This window comes from Oncorhynchus tshawytscha, unplaced genomic scaffold (assembly GCF_018296145.1).
Source record: "Oncorhynchus tshawytscha isolate Ot180627B unplaced genomic scaffold, Otsh_v2.0 Un_contig_4063_pilon_pilon, whole genome shotgun sequence".
NCBI classification, from domain to species: Eukaryota; Metazoa; Chordata; class Actinopteri; order Salmoniformes; family Salmonidae; genus Oncorhynchus; species Oncorhynchus tshawytscha.
In genome coordinates, this window is record NW_024607579.1 from 13,118 (window position 1) to 30,477 (window position 17,360).

Genomic DNA, 17,360 nt, shown 5'->3' on the forward strand with positions numbered 1-17,360 from the left:
TCTATGATGCTGCCGTTGATGTATTCTGACCCCCTCCCCCTCACCTGTATCCGTCTATGATGCTGCCGTTGATGTAGTCTGACCCCCACCCCCTCACCTGTATCTGTCTATGATGCTGCCGTTGATGTAGTCTGACCCCCTCCCTCCTCACCTGTATCCGTCTATGAAGCTGCTGTTGATGTAGTCTGACCCCCTCCCCCTCACCTGTATCCGTCTATGAAGCTGCTGTTGATGTAGTCTGACCCCCTCCCCCTCACCTGTATCTGTCTATGAAGCTGCCGTTGATGTAGTCTGACCCCTCCCTCCTCACCTGTATCTGTCTATGAAGCTGCCGTTGATGTAGTCTGACCCCCTCCCTCCTCACCTGTATCTGTCTATGAAGCTGCCGTTGATGTAGTCTGACCCCCTCCCTCCTCACCTGTATCTGTCTATGAAGCTGCCGTTGATGTAGTCTGACCCCCTCCCTCCTCACCTGTATCTGTCTATGAAGCTGCCGTTGATGTAGTCTGACCCCCTCCCTCCTCACCTGTATCCGTCTATGAAGCTGGCGTTGATGTAGTCTGACCCCTCCCTCCTCACCTGTATCCGTCTATGAAGCTGGCGTTGATGTAGTCTGACCCCTCCACTCCTCTGATTGGCTGCAGACAGACCCTGGTGGACTCATAGGGCATGATGTTCACCAGACGGTTCTTGAACTTGTTACACGGCAGGTTGGCACTCACAAACCTGGAGGTGTGGGCCTTCGCACTGGCCAACCGCTATGGAGGGGGAGGGAGATGACATAGGGTGTTATAATGTGACATAGCATTACATATTGTATCACGAGATATGACATGCGAGGAGAAGGGAAGTGTGGGCCTTCGCACTGGTCAAACGCTATGAAGGGGAGGGTGGTGACATAAGGTGTTATAATGTGACATAGCTACACATCATGTAATAATGTGACATAGGGTGTTATAATGTGACATAGCTACACATCATGTAATAATGTGACATAGGGTGTTATAATGTGACATAGCTACACATCCTGTAATTATGTGACATAGGGTGTTATAATGTGACATAGGGTGTTATAATGTGACATAGGGTGTTATAATGTGACATAGCTACACATCCTGTAATTATGTGACATAGGGTGTTATAATGTGACATAGGGTGTTATAATGTGACATAGCTACACATCCTGTAATTATGTGACATAGGGTGTTATAATGTGACATAGGGTGTTATAATGTGACATAGCTACACATCCTGTAATAATGTGACATAGGGTGTTATAATGTGACATAGCTACACATCCTGTAATTATGTGACATAGGGTGTTATAATGTGACATAGGGTGTTATAATGTGACATAGCTACACATCATGTAATAATGTGACATAGGGTGTTATAATGTGACATAGGGTGTTATAATGTGACATAGCTACACATCCTGTAATAATGTGACATAGGGTGTTATAATGTGACATAGCTCTACATCCTGTAATTATGTGACATAGGGTGTTATAATGTGACATAGGGTGTTATAATGTGACATAGCTACACATCCTGTAATTATGTGACATAGGGTGTTATAATGTGACATAGGGTGTTATAATGTGACATAGGGTGTTATAATGTGACGTAGAATGACACAGCAGAACAGAACAGTGCACGACTTAATATTTAAGCTTGACCCCTAGCATTGGCTAGATGCTGTGGGACGCGATATGTCACGACATAGTGTGTTATAACAAGATAGGATATGGCTTAACAATTCATAAGAAAATATCACATGAAAATATCACATGACATAATGAATTATAGAACAGAGTATGACCGCTATACAGTTCAGTTTGCACAGAGTCTAACAAATAGGAGGAGAGAGGGGAGAAGAGAGGGGGAGGAGGAGGAGGAAGAGAGGGGGAGGAGGAGGAAGGGGGAAGGGGGGAGAGAAGAGAGGGGGGAGGAGGAGGAAGAGAGGGGGAGGAGGAGGAGGAGGAGGAAGAGAGGGGGAGGAGGAGGAAGGAGGAAGGGGGGAGAAGAGAGGGGGAGGGTGGAGGAGGAGGAAGAGAGGGGGAGGAGGGGGAGGAGGAGGAAGGGGGAAGGGGGGTGGAGAGAAGAGAGGAGAAGAGAAGTGGGAGAGGAAACCAAAGGCCCCCTGGCTGTCTCAACACACACATGTGAACCAGAGTTTATCCTGCGTCAGCGAAAAACACACACACACACACACACACACACACACACACACACACACACACACACACACACACACACACACACACACACACACGCAAAAACACACGCACAAACAGTCTGACCGTTGCTTGACTCGGGTGAGAAAAGAACAACAGCTCATTAGAGAGGGACAGAGAGGAAACTACAGGAAGTCGATGGAACACTGAGCTCTCAGCAGGGCCGGCGGTCAGAAGGGAATCAGTTGGACGGGCATTTCGTTTCCACAAGAGGAAAAGGAACCTCCTATATCCTACACGTTTCTTCATTTTTTAGGGTTTTTAGAGTATAGTACATGTCATTTAATTGGAGAAATAGATGATCTTTTAATGTGGCACGAACACAACAAGTCATGATGTTTCCATCTGACCGAGAAAAGAGGACGACATGTCACGCCGTTAACATGTTATACCCGTCTTGACCACACAGCATCAGATACATGGTCTACACATACTGAGACAGAGGGGGCGCTGTTTCACTGTCCACACAGCATCAGGTACATGGTCTACACATACTGAGACAGAGGGGGCGCTGTTTCACTGTCCAGATAGCATCAGGTACATGGTCTACACATACTGAGACAGAGGGGGCGCTGTTTCACTGTCCAGATAGCATCAGATACATGGTCTACACATACTGAGACAGAGGGGGCGCTGTTTCACTGTCCAGACAGCATCAGATACATGGTCTACACATACTGAGACAGAGGGGGCGCTGTTTCACTGTCCACACAGCATCAGATACATGGTCTACACATACTGAGACAGAGGGGGCGCTGTTTCACTGTCCACACAGCATCAGGTACATGGTCTACACATACTGAGACAGAGGGGGCGCTGTTTCACTGTCCAGATAGCATCAGATACATGGTCTACACATACTGAGACAGAGGGGGCGCTGTTTCACTGTCCAGACAGCATCAGATACATGGTCTACACATACTGAGACAGAGAGGAGCTGTTTCACTGTCCAGACAGCATCAGATACATGGTCTACACATACTGAGACAGAGAGGGCGCTGTTTCACTGTCCACACAGCATCAGGTACATGGTCTACACATACTGAGACAGAGAGGTGCTGTTTTGCTCGGACATTTTATCTGAAATTGATGACTCTTGCTATCGCCGCACGTCTCGGTCAAATTAAATGATCAATATTTAAATATTTGATTTGAACCCGGGCACCGAGGTACGCAGGCCCTGGATCTCACAGACACAACATTATTTCCCCCCTAGAACAGCACCACAGAACCCTAGAACCTTAAGAACGCACCTTGAACTCCAGTTCCGTGCCCGTGACGTTCTCCACCGGTTCTATCTGGGTCAGTCTCTGGATGTAGGCGTGAAGGTTCCGCGCCGGAACCTCGGTGTTGCCGCAGGCGACAGCTTCCAGCAGCGCGTCGTGGATAAAGGCGTACTGATCCTCCGTCTGCACCATGTAGTTCCGCTGGGACCTAAAAGTTGAATGTTTCAGTCAGGGTTCATTTACTGGTAACACTGGTAATCACAGAGTCTTGGTTTCAGTTAGCATTTACTGGTAACACTGGTAATCACAGAGTCCTGGTTTCAGTTAGCATTTACTGGTAACACTGGTAATCACAGAGTCTTGGTTTCAGTTAGCATTTACTGGTAACACTGGTAATCACAGAGTCCTGGTTTCAGTTAGCATTTACTGGTAACACTGGTAATCACAGAGTCCTGGTTTCAGTTAGCATTTACTGGTAACACTGGTAATCACAGAGTCCTGGTTTCAGTTAGCATTTACTGGTAACACTGGTAATCACAGAGTCTGGTTTCAGTTAGCATTTACTGGTAACACTGGTAATCACAGAGTCCTGGTTTCAGTTAGCATTTACTGGTAACACTGGTAATCAGAGTCCTGGTTTCAGTTAGCATTTACTGGTAACACTGGTAATCACAGCGTCCTGGTTTCAGTTAGCATTTACTGGTAACACTGGTAATCACAGCGTCCTGGTTTCAGTTAGCATTTACTGGTAACACTGGTAATCACAGAGTCCTGGTTTCAGTTAGCATTTAGTTAGCATTTACTGAAAAGAGTCTGTAACAAAAATATTATTAAAAAAAAGATTATAATATAATTAATATAATGTCTGCTAGCATTTACGTGGTCCCCTACAGTGGCAGTTGGTTCAACGTTCTGAAAATGAACGCATTTGTTGGATGATAGATAAAAAAAGATTATAATATAATTAATATAATGTCTGCCCCGTCCCCCCGCCCCGCTTGTTGGATGATAGATCCCCCGCCCCGCCCAGCCCAGCCCAAACAAAGTGATTCAACATCCCATTTACCTCATGAGGGTCACGTGACCGTAGATGTCAACTGTCTTCTCGTGTTTGATTCGCTCCACCATGGCGTCAATCACGATGAAACAACCAGTCCGGCCCACTCCAGCACTGAGAAAAGGAACAAGAGACATGTTGGATAATCATTCTAGAAGTTAATCTATGTATTTTAATCTTTATTTAACTAGGCATGTCAGTTAAGAACAAATTCTTATTTTCAATGACGGCCTAGGAAAAGTGGGTTAACTGCCTTGTTTAGGAGCAGAAAGACAGATTTGTACCATGTCAGCTCGGGGATTTGAACTTGCAACCTTTCGTTAACTAGTCCAACGCTCTAACCACTAGGCTACGCTGCCGCCCCTACACTCTAACCACTACCTACCCTACACTCTAACCACTAGGCTACCCTGCCGATGTATCACAGTATCATCTGTAGGATGACATATTAAAACAAGCTCCATTCCAGAGAAGGTACACACACACACACACACACACACACACACACACACACACACACACACACACACACACACACACACACACACACACACACACACACACACACACACACACACACACACACACTTCAAAGGAAGACCCAGCCGTGACCTGCCCAACCATGCCTCTTTTCTAGACAAACTCAACTCATTTTATGCTTCGTCAACAACAACACTGTACCGTGCGTGAGGGCCTGTCATGCCAAATAGTGTCCCGCTCTACTCACAATGGGATTCCATAAACTATTAGTGTCCTATCAACATCACTATCAACATCCCTATCAACAGAAGTTAGAACTCATAGAATCCTATTGTGACGTAGAGGGGAACACCACCCCCGCGCGCGCGCCGCCGAACCAGAAGACTGGGTGATCTCTCTCTCCGAAGCCGGACGTGAGCAAGGTCTTAAATCAGGTCAACGCTCACAAGACTGGACTGTATTCCAGGGAGCTTTCTCAGAGCATGTGCAGATCAACCTCTCCTTGTCCCAGTCTGTCAGAGCATGCAGATCAACCTCTCCTTGTCCCAGTCTGTCAGAGCATGTGCAGATCAACCTCTCCTTGTCCCAGTCTGTCAGAGCATGTGCAGATCAGCCTCTCCTTGTCCCAGTCTGTCAGAGCATGTGCAGATCAGCCTCTCCTTGTCCCAGTCTGTCAGAGCATGTGCAGATCAGCCTCTCCTTGTCCCAGTCTGTCAGAGCATGTGCAGATCAGCCTCTCCTTGTCCCAGTCTGTCAGAGCATGTGCAGATCAACCTCTCCTTGTCCCAGTCTGTCAGAGCATGTGCAGATCAACCTCTCCTTGTCCCAGTCTGTAATCCCTACATGTTTAAAGATAACCAGGATCATTCCTGTTCCTAATACCTCCAAGGCTTCGTGCCAGAGTGACCCCCACCCTGTAGCCCTCACATCTGTAAATCAGGAAGTGCTTTGAGAGGCTGGTTATGGCACACGTCATCTCCAGAAACACTAGAAACCCTATACCCACTCCAATTTGCATACCGCCCCAGCAGATCCACAGATGACACAATCTCAATAGCTCTCCACACTGCCCTCAGCCACCTGGACAAGAGGACCACCTACAGTATGCGAGACTGCTGTTCTGTAGCTGAGTGTCCACTTTCCTAACCCAAACCCCTGACCTTAAGCCCACCTACAGTATGTGAGACTGCTGTTCTGTAGCTGAGTGTCCCCTTTCCTAACCCAAACCCCTAACCTTAAGCCCACCTACAGTATGTGAGACTGCTGTTCTGTAGCTGAGTGTCCCCTTTCCTAACCCAAACCCCTAACCTTAAGCCCACCTACAGTATGTGAGACTGCTGTTCTGTAGCTGAGTGTCCCCTTTCCTAACCCAAACCCCTGACCTTAAGCCCACCTACAGTATGTGAGACTGCTGTTCTGTAACTGAGTGTCCCCTTTCCTAACCCAAACCCCTGACCTTAAGCCCACCTACAGTACGTGAGACTGCTGCTAATTTGTGATATTTGATTCTGAGTTTGGACATAAACTTTATTTGTGTGAACTATTTCTAAGATGGATATTTAAAGTTGTTCTGAACTCACTCGGCTGATGCTGGCACATGCTCAGATCAAATACACCTCTGGGAACGCCGATTTAAGATGTTTACCTGTCCTAGTCATTTAAAAACCAGGCCTATACTTACTGTGGTTATGACCTTGTTTACGATGATGTAAGATGTTTACATGTCCTAGTCATTTAAAAGACAGCTCAGAAAACCAGGCCTATACTTACTGTGGTTATGACCTTGTTTACATGTCCTAGTGTTTAAAAGACAGCTCAGAAAACCAGGCCTATATTTACTGTGGTTATGACCTTGTTTACGATGATGTAAAGATGTTTACATGTTCTATTGCATAATCAACCTACTGCCATTATCAGTTTAATATTAGTGTGTATGTAAACAAACACATTACAGACAGACACTCCAGGCTGGTCCAACACACACACTTTCCCTCCTCTCCTATAAACCTGGCTCACGGGAGAGGGAGAAAGAGGGAGAAAGAGAAGAAAGAGAGAGATTTTTTGACTATGCTCTTTCACTATGTACAGACTCAGTGAGCATAGCCTTGCTATTGAGAAAGGCCGCCGTAGGCAGACATGGCTCTCAAGAGAAGACAGGCTATGTGCTCACTGCCCACAAAATGAGGTGGAAACTGAGCTGCACTTCCTAACCTCCTGCCCAATGTATGACCATATTAGAGAGACATATTTCCCTCATATTACACAGATCCACAAAGAATTCGAAAACAAATCCATTTTTGATAAACTCCCATATCTCCTGGGTGAAATTCCACAGTGTGCATCACAGCAGCAAGATGTGTGACCTGTTGCCACGAGAAAAGGGCAACCAGTGAAGAACAAACACCATTGTAAATACAACCCATATTTATGCTTATTTATTTTCCCTTGTGTTCTTTAACCTTTTGTACATTGTTACAACACTGTATATAAACATTATATAACATTTGTAATGTCTTTATTGTTTTGAAACTTCTGCATGTGTAATGTTTACTGTTAATTTGTATTGTTTATTTCACTTTTGTATATTGTCTACCTCACTTGTTTTGGCAATGTTAACACATGTTTCCCATGTCAATAAAGCCCTTGAACTGAATTGAATTGAGAGACAGAGAGAGAGAGAGACTGACTATTGTTACTGTAAATAAGCTAATTTAATTCACCTATAATCCTGTTACACACTCCATCTCACTGGCAGCTTCCTGGTTACACCCTCCCTCCCTCCCTCCCTCCCCCTCCCTCCCTCCCTCCCTCCCTCCCTCCCTCCCTCCCTCCCTCCCTCCCTCCCTCCCTCCCTCCCTCCCCTCCCTCCCCCTCCCTCCCTCCCTCACCCCCCTCCCACCCTCCCTCACCCCCTCCCTCCCCTCCCTCCCTCCCTCCCTCCCTCCCTCCCTCCCTCCCTCCCTCCCTCCCTCCCTCCCTCCCTCCCCTCCCTCCCTCCCTCCCTCCCTCCCTCCCTCCCTCTCTGACTTGCTGAGTAAGAGGAAGAGAAGTATTCTCCATGTCTATTCCACAGTGGGAGCCAGGCCAGCATTCTAATGACAGGGTTCGTAAAGCACAGCATATCGTTTAGACAACGCACTGGGACTGTCAACTCCTGAACCCAAATATGTGTGTGTGTGTGTGTGTGTGTGTGTGTGTGTGTGTGTGTGTGTGTGTGTGTGTGTGTGTGTGTGTGTGTGTGTGTGTGTGTGTGTGTGTGTGTGTGTGTGTGAAGCTTAGAGAGTACATAGTAAACGGTAAAATATCTCGTTGCTCGTCGTAAACCAATATTGTTATGGAGGGATGCAGCTTGTTTAGCCAATGAGAAGTGTTGGGAGTTTCTGTCTGGGTTAAAGGTCAATCTCATTTAAGCTCAGGAGATTCATATACATATAGTATATATATATATATGATTTCCATAGTTTGAATGGAATTTGAGTTGACAGAACTGAAGGTGACCCATACCTCAGTCCTGTATGTTGTTGTTTACACTGCTGTCATGAACTTGGCCAGTGGTGGACAAAGGCAGGACATCTGGTCGGGTCTGTCTGTCTGTCTGTCTGCCTCTCTTGTCTGGCTGTCTGTCTGCCTCTCTTGTCTGTCTGTCTGCCTGCCTGCCTGCCTGCCTGCCTGCCTGTCTGTCTGTCTGTCTGTCTGTCTGTCTGTCTGTCTGTCTGTCTGTCTGTCTGTCTGTCTGTCTGTCTGTCTGTCTGTCTGTCTGTCTGCCTCTCTTGTCTGGCTGTCTGTCTGCCTCTCTTGTCTGTCTGTCTGTCTGCCTGCCTGCCTGTCTGTCTGTCTGTCTGTCTGTCTGTCTGTCTGTCTGTCTGTCTGTCTCTCTTGTCTGTCTGTCTGTCTGTCTGCCTGTCTGTCTCTCTTGTCTGTCTGTCTGTCTGTCTGTCTGTCTGTCTGTCTGTCTGTCTGTCTGTCTGTCTGTCTGTCTGTCTGCCTGCCTGCCTGTCTGTCTGTCTGTCTGTCTGTCTGTCTGTCTGTCTGTCTGTCTGTCTGTCTGTCTCTCTTGTCTGTCTGTCTGTCTGCCTGCCTGCCTGTCTTGTCTGCCTGCCTGCCTGTCTGTCTGTCTGTCTGTCTGTCTGTCTGTCTGTCTGTCTGTCTCTCTTGTCTGTCTGTCTGCCTGTCTGTCTCTCTTGTCTGTCTGTCTGTCTGTCTGCCTGCCTGCCTGCCTGTCTGTCTGTCTGTCTGTCTGTCTGTCTGTCTGTCTGTCTGTCTCTCTTGTCTGCCTGCCTGTCTTGTCTGCCTGCCTGCCTGCCTGCCTGTCTGTCTGTCTGTCTGTCTGTCTGTCTGTCTGTCTGTCTGTCTGTCTGTCTGTCTGTCTGTCTGTCTGTCTGTCTGTCTGTCTGTCTATCTGTCTGTCTGCCTGCCTGTCTCTCTGTCTCTAATAGAGATGACCCTAACCTCTCATCTCTCCAGCGGTGAAGTACATTTGTCAACGTTATAGAATTCCTGCCGTCTGCTCAGATAGAAATCAAATCATTCTGATTATCATACCAGGAGAAGGTCTATAATTTAGACACAGAGGATTCATGGTTATTATTATTATAATTTAAAAAATGTCATAATTATAGCCTAGCTGTGGATTGTGTGTTGCCCAATCACAAGGCATTGTCTAGACACGGGAACGGTAAATGGAGTCGCTGTGGAAATGTGACCAATAATTATAGTCTGTCTGTGTTACTGAGATTGTGCCTGTTGACGAACAGAATCACAGGTTAGAGCACTAACAGACTGGTCTGTCTGCAGGTTACTGAGTTCTCAGTAACAGACTGGTCTGTAGGTTACTGAGTTCTCAGATTAACAGAAGCCTGTTGAACGAACAGACTGGTCTGTCTGCAGGTTACTGAGTTCTCAACTAACAGACTGGTCTGTCACTATCAACGTGAACAGACTGGTTACTGAGTTCTCAACTAACAGAGTCTGTCATGTACTCTACTGAGTTCTACATCACTATCTGTCTGTAGGAGTTCTCAACTAACATGTTGAACGAACAGACTGGTCTGTCTGCAGGTTACTGTTCTACATCACTATACCAGAGTCATGTACTCTACTGTTCTACATCACTATACCAGAGTCATTTACTCTACTGTTCTACATCACTATACCAGAGTCATGTACTCTACTGTTCTACATCACTATACCAGAGTCATGTACTCTACTGTTCTACATCACTATACCAGAGTCATGTACTCTACTGTTCTACATCACTGTACCCAGAGTCATTTACTCTACTGTTCTACATTACTATACCAGAGTCATGCACTCTACTGTTCTACATCACTATACCAGAGTCATGTACTCTACTGTTCTACATCACTATACCAGAGTCAGGTACTCTACTGTTCTACATTACTATACCAGAGTCATGTACTCTACTGTTCTACATCACTATACCAGAGTCATGTACTCTACTGTTCTACATCACTGTACCAGAGCCAACTTCAAGTTCTACATTACTATACCAGAGTCATGTACTCTACTGTTCTACATCACTATACCAAAGTCATGTAACTGTTCTACATCACTATACCAGAGTCATGTACTCTACTGTTCTACATCACTATACCAGAGTCATGTACTCTACTGTTCTACATCACTATACCAGAGTCATGTACTCTACTGTTCTACATCACTATACCAGAGTCATGTACTCTACTGCAGAGTCATGTACTCTTGTTCTACATCACTATACCAGAGTCATGTACTCTACATCACTGTACCAGAGTCATGTACTCTACTGTTCTACATCACTATACCAGAGTCATGTACTCTACTGTTCTACATCACTATACCAGAGTCATGTACTCTACTGTTCTACATCACTATACCAGAGTCATGTACTCTACTGTTCTACATCACTATACCAGAGTCATGTACTCTACATCACTGTACCAGAGTCATGTACTCTACTGGCCAGAGTCATGTACTCTACTGTTCTACATCACTATACCAGAGTCGAATCTCTACTGTTCTACATCACTATACCAGAGTCATGTACTCACATCACTATACCAGAGTCATGTACTCTACTGTTCTACATCACTATACCAGAGTCATGTACTCTACTGTTCTACATCACTATACCAGAGTCATGTACTCTACTGTTCTACATCACTGTACCAGAGGACACTCTACTGTTCTACATCACTATACCAGGCCATGTACTCTACTGTTCTACATCACTGTACCAGAGTCATGTGGTTCTACATCACTATACCAGAGTCATGTACTCTACTGTTCTACATCACTATACCAGAGTCATGAGCATCACTGTACCAGAGTCATGTACTCCACTGTTCTATCCCACTATACCAGAGCCATGTACTCTACTGTTCTACATCACTGTACCAGAGTAGAGTCATGTACTCTACTGTTCTACATCACTATACCAGGTCATGTACTCTACTGTTCTACATCACTATACCAGAGTCATGTACTCTACTGTTCTACATCACTATACCAGAGTCATGTACTCTACTGTTCTACATCACTATACCAGAGTCATGTACTCTACTGTTCACCATCACTATACCAGAGTCATATAACAGACTGTAACAGATCAATGGGAAGAAACCATACCCAGACGTGTCCACAGGGTAACCTTAATGAAGAAAAGCAGAAGAAAGAAGGTACCTGCAGTGTACGACCATGGGTCCTGCGTCTGGAGGGTTGCAGGCCTTGACCCGTCGTAGGAAGGCCAGGAAGGGGTGGGGTGTTCGGGGACCCCGTGGTGCCAGGCTGTAAACTGGAAGAATCTCACGCTTCTCATTGGAGCCACTCTGGAGGAGAGGAGGGGAGGAGAGGAGAGGTGGGGAGGAGACGAGAGGAGAGGAGGGGAGGAGGAGAGGAGGGGAGGAGAGGAGAGGAGAGGAGAGGAGGGGAGGGGAGGAGAGGTGGTGGGAGGGAGAGGAGAGGAGGGGAGAGGAGAGGAGGGGGAGGGGAGAGGTGGGAGGAGAGGAGAGGAGGGAGGGGAGGGTGGGGAGGAGGGAGGAGAGGAGGGGAGGAGAGGTGGGGAGGAGAGAGGGGAGAGGAGGAGGGGAGGGGAGGAGACGAGAGGAGGGGAGGGGAGAGGAGAGGAGGGGAGAGGAGGGGGAGAGGAGAGGTGGGGAGGGAGGAGAGGAGAGGAGGGGAGGGGAGGTGGGGAGGAGGACGAGGAGAGGAGGGAGGGAGGAGAGGGGGAGGAGAGGAGAGAGGGGGGAGGGAGGAGAGGGGGGGAGGGAGAGGTGGGGAGGAGAGGAGAGGAGAGGAGGGGAGAGGAGGGGAGGAGAGGAGGGGAGAGAGGGGGAGAGGAGAGAGGAGGGGGAGAGGAGGGGAGAGAGGAGAGGAGAGGAGAGGAGAGGAGGGAGGGGAGGGGAGGGGAGAGGAGAGGAGAGGAGAGGAGAGGAGAGAGGGGGAGGGGAGGGAGGAGGGGAGAGGAGGAGAGGAGAGGAGAGAGGAGAGGAGAGGAGAGGAGGGGAGAGGAGGGAGGGGAGGGGAGAGGGAGGGAGAGGAGAGGAGAGGAGAGGGAGAGGAGAGGAGAGGAGAGGAGAGGAGAGGAGAGGAGAGGAGAGAGAGAGGTTACACAAAAAGTACACATAAAACATCCGTCTGTCTCTCTCACACACACACACACACACACACACACACACACACACACACACACACACACACACACACACAGACACAGACACACAGACACAGACACAGACACACACAACCCCCACACACACACCTTGTAGAGAGCAAAGGTCCTAACAGAGTATGTAGCCAGCTCTACAGTGTCCAGCAGAGTAACCTGTATCAGCCCATATGTCTCTGTTCCTCTGGTAGGCCAGTACTGATCACATTTTACCTGCAGAGACAGAGAGACAACGTCAGAGGGGGCGGAGGGGGTAAAACAACTGAGAACAAAAGAGAGAGAGAGAGAGAAACAGATAATGAAAGAGAGACCGAATGTGAATGTGTGTGTTTGTGAATGTGTGTGTTTTTTACGGAGAATATGAGAGAGCGAGAGAGAGAATGTGAGAGAGAGAGAGAGAGAGAGATAATGATGAGAGAGAGATGAGAGAAGAGAGGGAGAGATCATGAGAGAAAGAGAGAGAGTAATGAGATGAGAGAAGAGAAAATGAGAGAGAGAGACGGAGAGAGAGAGATAATGAGAGAAGAGAGGGAGAGATCATGAGAGAAGAGAGAGAGAGGTAATGAGATAAGAGAGAGAGAGAGAAAATGAGAGAGAGAGAGACGGAGAGAGAGAGAGTGTGTGTGTGTGTAGGTACAGTGTGTGAGAGACAGACAGGTGTTATTCTAAGTTATCTATCAGATATTGAACTAGCTATAAGTGGTCACAGGATGTTGTGCTAACCTCTACAAATATGCAAACACCAAACCCCAGCATGCTTTAGCACTGCACCACATCAAATTCCACATAACAAGCAGACAGATTTGTAGTTCTTTTCCAGCCTCAGGAACCACAGGGAGCTAAGGGAACAAAATTACAGAAATTCCCCGGAGAGCCCATGGCAGAGTCAGGCCAAACCAAACGATGAGGATGAGCTGATCCATCCAGTTTCACATCAAAGCCAGTGGGGAGGCCTGCTCTGCATTCCACTCATCCAGACTGGATTCTGGTGTTTCTGGCCATTGCTACTCTGTAATTAACTGTTCTCTTTTTCCTGGAAACGCTGGGATTATAATACCTCATTATACTGTACTGCTTTCCACAGGGCTGAGACAGCTTCACATAGTGAGTCAGCTTGACATACAGGACACCCCTGGACAGGACACTAGTCTATCTCCTGCTTCTGTAGGGAGAGACAGGACACCCCCTGGACAGGACACTAGTCTATCTCCTGTTTCTGTAGTGAGACAGCTTGATGTACAGGACACCCCCTGGACAGGACACTAGTCTATCTCCTGTTTCTGTTTTGAGACAGCTTGATGTACCAGGACACCCCTGGACAGGACACTAGTCTATCTTCTGTTTCTGTAGTGAGACAGCTTGATGTACCAGGACACCCCCTGGACAGGACACTAGTCTATCTCCTGTTTCTGTAGGAGACAGCTTGATGTACCAGTACACCCCCTGGACACCAGGACACAGGTCTATTCCTGTTAGCATAGCATTTACTGAGAAGCTGGGTTACTCACCAGGAATGACTGGCCTAAACATAGCATATTGTAGCTCCTAATGTGCTGTATATGTAGTCTACGGCTGATGTACTGAAGCTCTATGGTACAGTCTAACAGTCTAACAGTCTAACAGTCTAATAGTATAACAGTCTAACAGTCTAACAGTCACAGGTCTAATAGTCTAATAGTCTAATACTCTAATAGTCTAACAGTCTAACAGTCTAACAGTCTAATAGTCTAATAGTCTAACAGTCTAACAGTCTAACAGTCTAATAGTCTAATAGTCTAATAGTCTAGTAGTCTAACAGTCTAACAGTCTACCAGTCTAATAGTCTAACAGTCTAATAGTCTAATAGTCTAATAGTCTAACAGTCTAATAGTCTAACAGTCTAACAGTCTACAGTCTAACAGTCTAATAGTCTAACAGTCTAACAGTCTAACAGTCTAACAGTCTAATAGTCTAATAGTCTAACAGTCTAATAGTCTAATAGCCTAATAGTCTAATAGTCTAACAGTCTAATAGTCTAATAGTCTAACAGTCTAACAGTCTAATAGTCTAATAGTCTAACAGTCTAATAGTCTAATAGCCTAATAGTCTAATAGTCTAACAGTCTAACAGTCTAATAGTCTAATAGTCTAACAGTCTAATAGTCTAACAGTCTAATAGTCTAATAGTCTAACAGTCTAACAGTCTACCAGTCTAATAGTCTAATAGTCTAATAGTCTAACAGTCTAATAGTCTAACAGTCTACCAGTCTAATAGTCTAATAGTCTAACAGTCTAATAGTCTAATAGTCTAATAGTCTAACAGTCTAACAGTCTAACAGTCTAACAGTCTAACAGTCTAACAGTCTAACAGTCTAATAGTCTAATAGTCTAATAGTCTAGTAGTCTAATAGTCTAACAGTCTACCAGTCTAATAGTCTAACAGTCTAACAGTCTAACAGTCTAACAGTCTAGTAGTCTAATAGTCTAATAGTCTAGTAGTCTAATAGTCTAACAGTCTACCAGTCTAATAGTCTAATAGTCTAATAGTCTAATAGTCTAACAGTCTAACAGTCTAACAGTCTAATAGTCTAATAGTCTAACAGTCTAACAGTCTAATAATCTAACAGTCTAACAGTCTAATAGTCTAACAGTCTGACAGTCTAACAGTCTAACAGTCTAACAGTCTAATAGTCTAACAGTCTAACAGTCTAACAGTCTGACAGTCTAACAGTCTAATAGTCTAATAGTCTAATAGTCTGACAGTCTAACAGTCTAATAATCTAACAGTCTAACAGTCTAACAGTCTAACAGTCTAACAGTCTAATAGTCTAATAGTCTAACAGTCTAACAGTCTAACAGTCTAATAGTCTAACAGTCTAACAGTCTAATAGTCTAACAGTCTAATAGTCTAACAGTCTAACAGTCTAACAGTCTAATAGTCTAATAGTCTAACAGTCTAACAGTCTAATAGTCTAACAGTCTAACAGTCTAATAGTCTAACAGTCTAATAGTCTAATAGTCTAACAGTCTAACAGTCTAACAGTCTAATAGTCTAATAGTCTAACAGTCTAATAGTCTAACAGTCTAATAGTCTAATAGTCTAATAGTCTAGTAGTCAATAATCAACAGTCTAACAGTCTAATAGTCTAACAGTCTAATAGTCTAACAGTCTAATAGTCTAATAGTCTAACAGTCTAATAGTCTAATAGTCTAACAGTCTAACAGTCTAATAGTCTAATAGTCTAACAGTCTAATAGTCTAACAGTCTAATAGTCTAATAGTCTAACAGTCTAATAGTCTAATAGTCTAATAGTCTAATAGTCTAACAGTCTAACAGTCTAACAGTCTAATAGTCTAACAGTCTAACAGTCTAATAGTCTAACAGTCTAACAGTCTAATAGTCTAACAGTCTGACAGTCTAACAGTCTAACAGTCTAATAGTCTCAGTCTAATAGTCAAGTCTAGTAGTCTAACAGTCTAACAGTCTAACAGTCTAATAGTCTAACAGTCTAATAGTCTAATAGTCTAATAGTCTAACAGTCTAAGTCTAACAGTCTAATAGTCTAATAGTCTAACAGTCTAACAGTCTAATAGTCTAACAGTCTAATAGTCTAATAGTCTAACAGTCTAACAGTCTAACAGTCTAATAGTCTAACAGTCTAATAGTCTAACAGTCCAACAGTCTAATAGTCTAACAGTCTAACAGTCTAACAGTCTGACAGTCTAACAGTCTAATAGTCTAACAGTCTAACAGTCTAACAGTCTAACAGTCTAATAGTCTAACAGTCTAATAGTCTAACTAATAGTCTAACAGTCTAACAGTCTAATAGTCTAGTAGTCTAATATAGTCTAATAGTCTAACAGTCTAATAGTCTCTAACAGTCTAAATAGTCTAACAGTCTAACAGTCTAACAGTCTAACAGTCTAACAGTCTAACAGTCTAATAGTCTAATAGTCTAACAGTCTAACAGTCTAATAGTCTAACAGTCTAATAGTCTAACAGTCTAACAGTCTAACAGTCTAATAGTCTAACAGTCTATAGCTCCAACTGTCTAATAGTCTAACAGTCTAATAGTCTAACAGTCTAATAGTCTAACAGTCTAATAGTCTAATAGTCTAACAAGTCTAATAGGTCTAACAGTCTAATAGTCTCGTAGTCTACAGTCTAATAGTCTAACAGTCTAATAGTCTAATAATTGACAGTCTAACAGTTCTAATAGTCTAAATAGTCTAATAGTCAATAGTCTAATAGTCTAATAGTCTAATAGTCTAACAGTCTAATAGTCTAATAGTCTAACAGTCTAATAGTCTAACTGTCTAATAGTCTAACAGTCTAATAGTCTAACAGTCTAACAGTCTAACAGTCTAATAGTCTAACAGTCTAATAGTCTCATAGTCTAACAGTCTAACAGTCTAACAGTCTAATAGTCTAACAGTCTAATAGTCTAATAGTCTAATAGTCTAATAGTCTAACAGTCTAATAGTCTAATAGTCTGACAGTCTAACAGTCTAATAGTCTAACAGTCTAATAGTCTAACAGTCCAATAGTCTAATAGTCTAACAGTCTAATAGTCTAATAGTCTAACAGTCTAATAGTCTAACAGTCTAACAGTCTAATAGTCTAACAGTCTAATAGTCTAACAGTCTAATAGTCTAACAGTTCAACAGTCTAACAGTCTCAACAGTTCCAATAGTCTAACAGTCTAATAGTCTAAT

The 17,360-nt window shown here is 44.6% G+C and overlaps 1 pseudogene; it reads right to left on the reverse strand.

Annotated features, from left to right (window-relative positions):
• Nucleotides 1-285: 285 nt before the first annotated feature.
• Nucleotides 286-12,928, reverse strand: LOC121842772 (annotated as a pseudogene).
• Between the last annotated feature and the right edge of the window lie 4,432 nt (nucleotides 12,929-17,360).